The 11,241-nt window shown below is 41.7% G+C and overlaps 1 protein-coding gene across 1 annotated transcript in view; it reads right to left on the reverse strand.

Annotated features, from left to right (window-relative positions):
• The window catches only part of STAC (SH3 and cysteine rich domain), a 253,151-nt gene extending 242,351 nt beyond the window's left edge, over positions 1-10,800 (reverse strand). The window contains exon 1 of the mRNA XM_054817053.1: positions 10,752-10,800. The gene's annotated coding sequence lies outside the window, so the exon portion shown is untranslated. The remainder of the gene's footprint in view (positions 1-10,751) is intronic.
• Between the last annotated feature and the right edge of the window lie 441 nt (positions 10,801-11,241).

The following is an 11,241-nucleotide window of genomic DNA, read 5'->3' on the forward strand; positions in this document are numbered from 1 at the left end:
TCTGCAGACCAATGTCTGGCCCTCCTGCTGCAAAGCCAGGGCAGGTTTTCAAGCTGTCTGCTTCTGTACACTACACAAGCCAAATCAGCTTGGACCACAGTATTCAGTTTCCACAAACCACAGGGTTTGCAAGAGCTTGTTGTGGGAGTCTGGCAACACTAAATGGCAGCTCAGGATATACTCTGATCGTAAGGTAGACTGAGGCTGACTGAACACAACACCCAAATACAGGTTCAGCTCTTTGTATCAAGGGAAGATTTTACCATACTACAAAAGCAATAGAGGTGTCATGAAAGGCCACTTAGTGAAGTCACCAGACTAAAAGCTTAACTAAAGAAAGTACTATTACCACAATACCAAATTAATTTGTGGCCTCATCACATACAGTGGAGAGTGCCAAAACAAGCTAGGGGACAAAATAAATCCACGAGGAAGAGGCGTGTCAGGTCTTCTAAAACACACCTGGTGGAAGTGCATGAGGAAGAACCCTCAGTGCATTAGCGGCAGGACATCTCTGACAGCAGAAGGATCACTACAGTTGCCCTGCATACAATGCTCAGCAGTTGCTGTCAGAATCAGGGGGGAAGGTTGGATGCAGCAACAGTCCTGACCCCAGAAAGCAGCACTAAGGGCCTTGCAGGAACCACCCAGGCTGCGGCTGAGGTCTTTGCACTGGATGTCATCCCTGACCTTTTCACAACCATCATTCCTGCAGCATTCATCCACTGGGGATCAATGGTGGAGACGACAGCTGTTAGTCAGGGACAGAGCAAAGCCATGCCCTGCCAGTGTGCCTATTAACTGCAGGGACAGAGAGATGATCAAAAGCCTTAACCCATCCTAATTATGAGAAATGATCATTTTTCTAACCAAACTGTGTGAAAAAGGATAAAGTCTCTTAAAAAGAGAGAAAAGATGAGCCATATTTCATTCTAGGTTACAATACCAAACATATCTTTACAGACTGACATCTTTGCTTCCACAGGATTTTTCTATGGCTTTTCATTTATTTATTTTAAATTTGAGACAGATTTTGTTCCTTAAGGTCAAAAGCACTCAGTTTACCCAGCTATTTTTAGCCATGCTGGACAGATTCATTGAATTATTCTATGAATTATTCATAGCACCAAGAAGTAGCCTGGGCATTCCTATGATAGTTGAAGACAATGACAGCTTCTCACATTTTTGCTGTGCAACTGCTAATCCAGGCTCCAGCAAGAGTCTCACAGGTTTGTCAAGGGAGACCAGAAACAAACCTGTGTTTTCCTCTGGACAACTATCTGTGCTCAAGTGCTGGAAACATAGTGAAAATCAGTACGGCTTATTACAGTGAAGACAGAATATCCTGTTGCAGGTTTTAAATTTTATTATTATTTATTGTATCACTCCTATCTGACATAATTTTTTATATTTGTGTTTTCCAGGCTTAAAAAAAGCCACACCTACCAAAGCAGACAAAAGGTCCTCAGAGCAGAGAAAGGAACAGCAGGGAGGAAATTGCTGCTGATTGTTCTGGAAATATCCTTCACCCAACTTACTAATTACACACTCCGTTGATCACCTATAATTATGATCTGAAAGGAAATTCTACACCCTAGCAATTTAGCTGGTGTTTCTTTTTTTAAAGTCAACCATTTCCACTCTAATGAACCTCAGTATGAAGCAGCAGAACCTTGGAGGGAAAGGCTACAGACAAGAAAATGAGTGCTTGCTGTCTCATTAACATTTTACTTGCTTGGCTAGGAGTCCTTTTGTTACAGGAAGCTAAGTGTTTTTATGGCCAACTCTCCTGAATCTGTAATAATATCCAATATGAATGTAAGTGATTTCTGCTTTTAAGCTACTGAGCCTCTAAATAATCTCCACTAAAGCTAATGTATCCACAGTCAACGTGCAGCACTAGCTAAAATACAAGTAATTGCTGCCTTGGCCAGCTCCACAGCACAACTCTAAACCTGACATTTGGCAGCTGTGAATATTTATAGCTGGATGAATCCAACCTGTCAGATATGGTCTTCCCAAAAGCAAGAGTACATCTGGAGCTAAAGTTTTCTTTCACGTCAGTAAAAACTTAATGCCAGGCTGAGGTCCCCAACACAGAACTAAGACCACAGCAACCATGGAAGAGAGTTTCCCTGCACAGGTAGAGCTAAACATACCATAACACATAGATATTCCTGGTCTTTTCTTGAAGACACTTACAGCATAGGTTTAACACAACCTTTAAGAGTCGTCTTAGGGAACCACAAGGAATACAAGGCGGTAAAACCTACACTTAAGAAATTTCTGAGAAATTAATAAGGCAGGTATTTAAGGGAAATTTAACAGTAAATAAATTACTGTTAAGGCTCCTAGTGTAGTGGGATCTTCCATGACTGTAACCAGCTGAAACAGCTTCCTCATGGCTCCAGAAATAATTCATGATATAAATTCAAGTCAAGTACGAAAATGAAGAGAGCGCTACCTCTCAGTGAATGAATTTGTGTGAAAAACATGCTTTTCCTGAGCCCTGCTCTCACCTTCTCAGTAGGCAATTGGTTCTAAACAAGAAGCAATCAGATGAGAACAAAGAGGGTCAAGAGAAGATGAGGCTGCCAGTCCTTTTCCACAGGCAGGCATGTGTAACAAAAATGGTCCAGACAAGCTCCTTCCAGCCACCTTCTCACTGCAGTGATGAAGGCTGTAAAGGAGGTGGATGAAAAAATCTGTAGCAAGGTCAAAAAAGGGAGAGGACTAAGAGGTGAAGACAAGCACAGAAGTTGAAAATATACAAACCAGTAATTAATATTTCTAAATAGAACTGTTAGTTGTTCTTTCCATCCTTCCACAGAACCCAAGGGCATTTTGGTTTTTAAAAGCTCTCTGACATGCACTATTTAAATTCAAAGACAAAAGCAACATGTGACATTGGCCATGTGATTCAAGAAGCGAGTAGCTGAACAGGTGAGGCATCAGTGCTCTTCAAACACCGAAGGACCAAGGAGAAAACCCTCCTCCACCCAAGGGGAGATCCCCCTCTGCCCAAAAAGCTGCTCTCAGGGAAACGTGCCTCCTGCTCAGGCCTTTATTTAACCCATCTCTACAATGGATGCCTTTGGGCCACCTCCTTAGAGGGCAGGGCCAGCCACCCCCCGATCTTCTAATGGAGGTCAGTACTGTCCACTACAAGAACCTCTTAAAAACCTCCCTACCACCTTCAGTGATACTGGAAGTCAACTTTTCCTTAGAGGATTTAATTTCTGCAAGCTGACTTATTCTAAGACAGGAGAAAAATGAATTGCAGTAGAGATTATATTCTGCTCACGCTAGTGTACATTAGTTTATCTCATTTTCACCATTTCTTATATTGCTATCCCTTTGAGATCTTATCTCCTCTTCAGCTGTGTTTATACTTTGTGGTCTCCAGACTCTTCTGTTAGAGTGTGAAGTTTTGTGGAAAAATAACAGAAGACTGCCTGTCATCACGGATTCTTAAAAGCTCAACTCAAACTTGTCTTATGGGCTTTGGGTTGAAGTGAATATTGATGGGCTACTAGCACAAAAATATTGTCACTATGAAAACTTGTTTTACTCAATAAATCATTATTCAAAGAATAGAGACTAGGTGCCAGCTCAGTCCCATGTACCTTTCATACCAATCATGCAGGCTGGGCATTTGAAACATTGAGCAACCTCATGTGCTTTAGTTCTAACAACAGCTGGGAAAACAAATAGTCTGACAGAGACCAAAGAAAAGTCTAACTAGTAGCTTGAGATTGTTTCCAGCAGTGGCAAGTAGCAGAAGCTGGGAGAAAAGGTAAAACATTGGTATGCTTCTTTCTCAAACTGGATCTGTTTCATCAATTCATGGTAGGATTTTGTGAACATGGGATGCTCAGAAGGGTTGAAAGATTTGGTATGGAAAGCAAATTTAATTTTCACCATTTGAAAACTGTGTGTCAGAATGTAAGTTTCATTAATTATCAAATTAGTACTTTACCTTGTTTTGTAAAAATAGAAAATTAATGAAAAGCTTTTTTCAAAATGTGGGTTTCAGACATGTACGGGACCTTTGGCATTGTGGACAAAGTCATGCTGAGTCAAAGCTAAAAGTGACTCAAACATCAGCTACTGAACAGAAACTCTTCTTCTATGAGTGCTAGTGCATCTCTCTTCCTATCTTAAACTAAGCCAAACCCCCTTTTCTTATCAAGATGGTTTTCTAAAGTCTCTCCCAGTCTTCAAGAACAACTCTTCTAGAGATATTCCTCCAAAGTAGACTAGGTCAGTCTCCCTCTCCTTCTGCAACTTGACCATCTCACTTGGTCCCTAGATTGGGACAAGGGTCTCTTATGTAGACCTGCCATAACTAGAGTTTTGAAACTTTCGCTGGATAAACCACCCTGCAGTGTAATTCAGGGAACAAGTTTGAAGTCCTAGAAGAGTCTAGTGCTACAGACCAAGAATGGAAAACAGATTCAAAGAGTAGATTGTAGTCTCTGTTATTTGATTTCAGCTGTTTTCCTGACACAAGCAGCAGCACCACGTGAGTAGGACCTTACACAACACTGCATGAGAGTACAATTCTGATTCGCCCTGTGTCTATTGAGGGCCAGGGACCTCAATTTCAAAAGCCTGACAGCATAAAATTGTGCAGAAACCAATAAACACATCCATAGCAGTTCTGATATGAGGTTTTACCAGAGGCCAAGAACTTGTCACCCACAGCATATCATTTCAGATAGATCATCTAGGAAGACTCCAAATGCTTAATTTAAAGACCTTCTATCACAGACATCCCACTACAGCATCACAGATTGTTCCAGCAGTTACGTGTTCTCGCAGAAACCATTGTGCCATTATTTGCTACTGATAATTGACTAACTTCAGATTTCAGTCTTTGGCCTATCTTTCAGAAAACTCTTCCTTATTTAATCTGTTGTGGGTCAAACCACAAAAAGGTTGCAAAACTTGATCCTTCCCAGAGTGAAATCCATAACTGGGAGTAAGATGCATGCATTAGCCTCCCTACACAACAGGTAGGGGTAGACTCTTGTCCCAAGACAATACAAAGGGCTAGTATGCAGTAGAAGGCTAGTCAGTAGGAACTATCTAGGACAGAGCCACATCTGCATCTCTAATAGCTTGGATTAATCACCTCTGGCTTTTGAGGATCTATCACCCCACACACACCAGGACAGAATCATCCCCCCAAAGGCAAACATCAGTGTCTTTTCTGTGGAAAAACTATGGAGGATTCAGCCTTTGTTCAAAATGTATGCAAGAGTGGTGGTGACTGCCTTTTAAATCAGCTCATTGACAGAGCACTTGCATAGGAATCTGAAAACTCAAGTTTAAATCCATCCTCAGATCAGAGAACAGAGGAAGTTCACATTCACATCACCTTTTTCTTTTTCAAAAAAGGTGCCCAACACTGGTATATATGGAGACCTGTATTCCATATTCTTTTCTCACTCCCTGGCCTCTCAATTCTTGAATTCTTTCCTGCAGAGTGGCACAATCACAGGAACTGGGTAAAGGGTGCTACCTACCACCAGAAACCTCTCAAGATAGCCGTGTAGTTACAGCACTGTCCTAGGAAATGAAATCACAGTGACCTTCAGTCCTGCACTTCCCAGGCAGGTGCACAACCTAGTTGCACATTACACTAACATGAACCTCTCTGCATCTAACACAGAGCCCGATGCCAGATACTTTCATCAGTCGTTCTTATGGCTCTCATGAGACATGCCCAGGGCACAGATACAGGGGAGATCAGATCTTGAGGATGTTAGTGAGGCCAAGACAGAGGCTAGGCACCCTTCTCTTGCCAGGAGAGGCAATTCTGGTCTGCAGTCCTGTGGAGAACTTCGAAGACAAACAGGGAAAATATCTGTGAAATACAGGCATCTCCAGGCACTATAGCAGCTAAGAGGAAGGTTTATAAGAGTACAGGTTTAGATGGCGAGATCTGAATTCCATATGCATCCTGTAACAGGCATTTTAGTAGCTGGAGACTTTATAGGCCCTATGATCAAGTCATTCCTTAGCTTTCCTCCTGGATTACATAAACAGGCTGACTTCAGGTTTAATCTTCTTTCCTGTGCCCCATTCTTGCAGCTGTCTTTGAAAATTTAAAATACATGGATTTACTGGGAAGAGAGAGACATGCTACTGCCCCTGTAAAATACATAGCAACAAAATCCATAGTGAATGCAGTAACATCCTCCAGCTTTTTAAGATATTAGAAATTCTGTTTATGACAGGATTTTCAGGAGGCTGGAAAGGGAGATTGCATGTATTTTTTGGTGACTTTTTCCTCCCTTCGTAGATGCATTTTTTGGTCAGAAACAAAGAAACTCTGAAGGAACAGACATCACTTCTTCTAAAAGCGTGTGAAAGGACATATCTGGAGTTTTCCAGCTAAAAACCAAATGGGAGCCCTTAAATATATCTAGTGGCAAGAAATTAATTAAGTCCACTATGTCCTCTGAAGTATTTTAGCATTAACTCTGGTTAGCTTTGCTATTTCTATCTTTTTTGTGGCATATGCAAATAAAATGTGATGATCCACAAGAGAAGCCAAGCCTACTTTTCTGCTAAGACAATCAACTTAATGAATAATTAGTGTAAGAATATTAGTAACATTAATGCTTAATGAGTTGAATCTTCTTTGCATCATATCCTCCAGTTTCCCCAGCTTGCTAAATAAAAGTTTATTTATTGTGTTAAATTAAAGGACATTTCTGAAATGAGATATAATAAAATTGCAAAGAAGGAAAAGCTAATCAAGATAATTAAAATGAAAAATTGTTAGAATAATTCACTTTCACCTGCAGTTGCAGTATAGTTGAACTAAGAGTTTCTAATTAAACGAGAAAGTATGTGAAGTGCAGTTCAGCTGATTTGCATTTATGGAACTGGAAGAAAATATTACCTTATTAAAGTGAGTTTCAGAGGAAATGTCATAGCACAGAGGTTGGCCTGACTTGACTTTCTAGTAGATTATGCAGTCATTTATAAATTTGACTGCTTCACAGAGCCAGCTCCTCTGCGGCTCTAAATCAGCATGGTCTCACTGAAGTTAATGAAGCCACATCAATTTATACCAGGTAAGCATCTGCCCACTAACCCTTTGAATGTATATATTGCTGCACAGAGCAAAATTCAGCTACATCTGCCACTGTGTACACCTGAGAAAGATGCCAATGAAAGACAGTGTAATGCTGCTGTGCCCAGATAATCAATTTATCCAAATTCTGCTGCTTGGACAAGGGCTGTAGCACACTGTCTGCCTCTGGTGATTTATTCCTGCAGCTATGTAGAAGAAAATGAGCTAGGTGATATTTACTGGCCATGTTTTTGGTGAAGTCCAGCCCACAAATACCACTGCTCACCGTGCTGCACACAGCACTTGTTAAAACTATCAAATTTTCCCCAATCCATGACAGCCCTGAATCTGAGTTGACCTCATATATTGACAGCTGGGAAGGAGAGGGGCTCCCTACCTGGTGCAATGCACAGTCCCCTTCATGGTGGGGTCTCTGTGCTTTCCTACCTGCACTCCCAGCAGTGAGGTTAACACAACATGGTTGCAGTAAAAACAAGGAAATCGAGCCCCTTTTTCACTGACAGGAAGCAGCCTATTATTGCTTTATAAACACAGAGTAGCTGATGGCTGATCCTGCATTGCCCTACTGCCTGTGTACACGTTCTTGATACAAAATAATTGTGAGGGTATTCAAGGAATTTCATTCATATTAGGTTAATGTCAGACAATTCTTGGATTTTAAACTCCTGAGGCAGAAGGAAAGGATCTTCTGAGATTCAAATAATGTATTTCATCTCACAGATGGAGTGGTACTCGGACTACGGGCATCTGCTGCAACATCACAACTACATCTAGATTATAAAAATGCAATACTCAGTATTAGCAGAGTATTTACTATGTCTCTTTAAAAAAAGAAGATTCAGTCTATTGAAGAAACAAATGCTATTGCAGCTATTTTACACATATATTGTACAAAAGAAAGTGACTACTTCTATCATGCCTTTGCTAGGAAAGCCACAGCTGGTTTTGGGAGGCATTCTGTGGTCAAGTATCCAGCTGTCAAAGTTGCATTACATCAGAGACAACAATGACCTGCTGGCAGAGATAACAAGACAACCCAACAGAAGAGAAGCTTCAGAAAAAGAAGGCTTATTTCCAGCACTGCTTCATTCATTGCAGCTGCAGGCCTAAATTAACCTTGCAAACCTGTCATGAAAACATATCAGGCCAAGCATAAAATTTACTCTACAACTCTCTATCATAACAGCAATGACCAAAAAAAATTAATGACATTCAGTTCACCTGTTAAGTTGATTGCTAAGCCCAGGGAAAGACCAACAGTTCTGTGGAACTGTTTCAGCTGACAAGCCCCCATCACAGCCATGTCCTAGCACAATATCCAGCAATGTAGTCATGCTAATTAAAGGGCTGTTCAGCCCAGTCCTTTCCTCAGCCGCTGGTGAAGCAGATAGCTAAACAGCCCAGACCATCCTTGCTGTTAAACACAGATGTGTCACCAGGTCAAATGACCTTTTGGCCCCTGTCATTTAAAGTGCATTAGGCTAGCTTCTTTATATTTTAAATCCTTTCAGTTTAATGTTAACTATGGAATTATATGCATGCTTGGAAAATCCATTTTAGAAAAACTAAGTTGCCTTAACACTGAGTATGCAAGAACCTATATTTATGTTGATTTTCTGTGCTACATACCACAGGAACTCTTCTACATGCTTTGAGCAACCTGTAAGATTAAAAATATTCAATGCTACCAAACAGACAAATTACAAATATCCTACAGCCCCTATCACAACAAAGATTTATTAAAGTGAGGAAGGTTAAGAAACTCATGAGGCAGGTCACTTAAAAACCACTCCCCAAAAAAATAAAATGAGGTGGTGGTGCAGGTAGTCCTTTTATCAGGCCAGTTGTATCACTGCCACTCAGCAGCACTGCCAGAGCATGGGGAGGAGAAAAGATAGACAAACAAGGAAAAGTGAGAAAAAGAGCCCAAGAAAGAGACAGTAGTAGGCTTCTCACTTGGGCTGGGAACACCCATCTTGCTGATGATATTTAAACTCTCATGGTGTTATACAGGTAACAGCTGACAGAGGCCACTGTACCAGCGCAGAGAAATTATTACAGGAAGAGACAAGTACAGGACATTTTTGGAGTCCTGTTTTGGGTGTTGGTGGTGAGGCACTGGCAGCCAAGGCTGCCCTGTGCCAGACACAGCTGGTTCCAGCCAGTTCCAATGGCTGCACCACAGGGCGCAGCTGAGACCCTCAGCCAACATGGAGGCCCCTTGGGGAAAGCACATTTAAGAAAAGGCAAAACCCCTGACGAGGAGAGTGAGAGGAGACAAAAAAAAAAGCCATGAGAGAAACAGGCCTGCAAGCCTGGAGGAGGGGCTCCAGGCCCAGAGCTTGCTGATGACTTGTCACCTGGCCAGCACAGGCTTGAATATACTGGAGATGACAGAAGCACTCAGCGCAAGAGGACTCCAGACACTACAATGGGTGTCTGAAGATGAAGGTCATGCAAAAGATTTGTGGTCTTGTCTGAGAAGTTTTTAATCAAGGGGCAGATTTTGTAAATGCATAGGTTTTTCACAGGTAGCCATTAAATCTGTGATGCCAGTACTTTGACAGCATCTTTACACATTCATCCTCAGTGTCTATCAAAGCCACATGGAATGACTGATACTACCATCTCTAAAAAAAGAAAACGCCAAAAAACCCAAACTTCCCACAGCTCCCAGTACCTGAGGTACTCAAACTTCTTGGTACTCTTGAAAAACAGACACCATCTCAAAATTATTTGAACCACAAACAACTGAAAGTTGCTATTACTATAAATGTATATGTGTACACTGAAATGAAATTGTACCAACTGGAAGATGTTGAAGGAAGAAGATGCCTACAAGGGGGAAAAAAAAGGAAATCCTGTATACACAGAAACAGATACAACTGGAAAAAGGATGACATGCTTTACCTGAGATTGAGGCCACCCATTTGAAAAACAATACATCATCCTTCTCTAGTCTGAAATGGGATGTTAGAAGAGAAGACCTCTTGAGGCCCTTTCCACCACCATTCACCAAAATTCCACATTATTTGGGATGTGCGTTCAGTCTGTGGAGCTTTTGGGAGGGTTACTAGGCTTGCTTTGGACACAAGTTGATTGTGTGTGGCCTTGGAGAGTAGGAAGGCATACAGAGAAATCAACATGGCCGAGTTCAGCCTGTACTGTTTCACCATATTCATTTCCACAGTTAACCTCCCTCCACCTTTTTCTTGTAATTAGCATGTTATAGACAGATTTCCAAGTTTGTCCCATGCCTTCCCTTTATTATTTTTGGACATATAGGAGGAACCAGGCATTGCTTCAAGAAGTTTTAGCATCTTTCTAGATCTGTAAGTTTGTGAACTCTGCAGCATAAGGAAACCCCCATGAGCTAGATCATGGATACAAGATCTCCTCCTGATGACAGCAATGTGCTGAAGCCGCAGCTGACACATATTACTTAAGTGACAAAGTCACACAACCTTTAAATCAATAATCTTTTAACGTGGTTTAGCCCCAGCCGGCAGCTGAAAAACAACGGCAAAGCCTCGAGGGTTGGGGTAAGGGCAGTTTACTGGGACAGCAAGGGAGAGGGAAACAATCAACAACAGTACTGACAACAGATATTCACAATGGGTGATAACAAAGAACAATTTACCGATCCAACCACCGACCGACCGACCGACAGAACGCTCAGCCCGTCCCGCAGCCACGCCGAACCCGCCCCTGCCCGCCCAGCCCCCTTTTATGGTGAGCATGACGTCACATGGTATGGAATAGCCCCCGGCCAGCTTGGGTCACCTGTGCTGGCTCCTTGTGAAATTAACTCTGTCCTTGCCAGAACCAGGACACCTTTTTTTGTATGGATCACACACACATACTTCCAATTTGAAGATACTAATATTCAAAGTTATTTAACAAGTTGTTTATGTGAGCATATTCCAACCTGTTAGGCATTCCTGCTACTGCCATTTGAAGTGAGATTTTCATAGTGAGCAAGAGGTCACATACTGATTCAATTTCCCCGTTACAGTGCTCAAGCCAACACAGCCAGTGTATTATGGCTGCTTCAATATAATCTCCCTTTTGCCTGGACAGTTATGATACTTTATCCATAGACATTCCTAAGGATGAAATTCACCAGGGAG

The sequence above is a fragment of the Grus americana genome, chromosome 2 (assembly GCF_028858705.1).
Source record: "Grus americana isolate bGruAme1 chromosome 2, bGruAme1.mat, whole genome shotgun sequence".
NCBI classification, from domain to species: Eukaryota; Metazoa; Chordata; class Aves; order Gruiformes; family Gruidae; genus Grus; species Grus americana.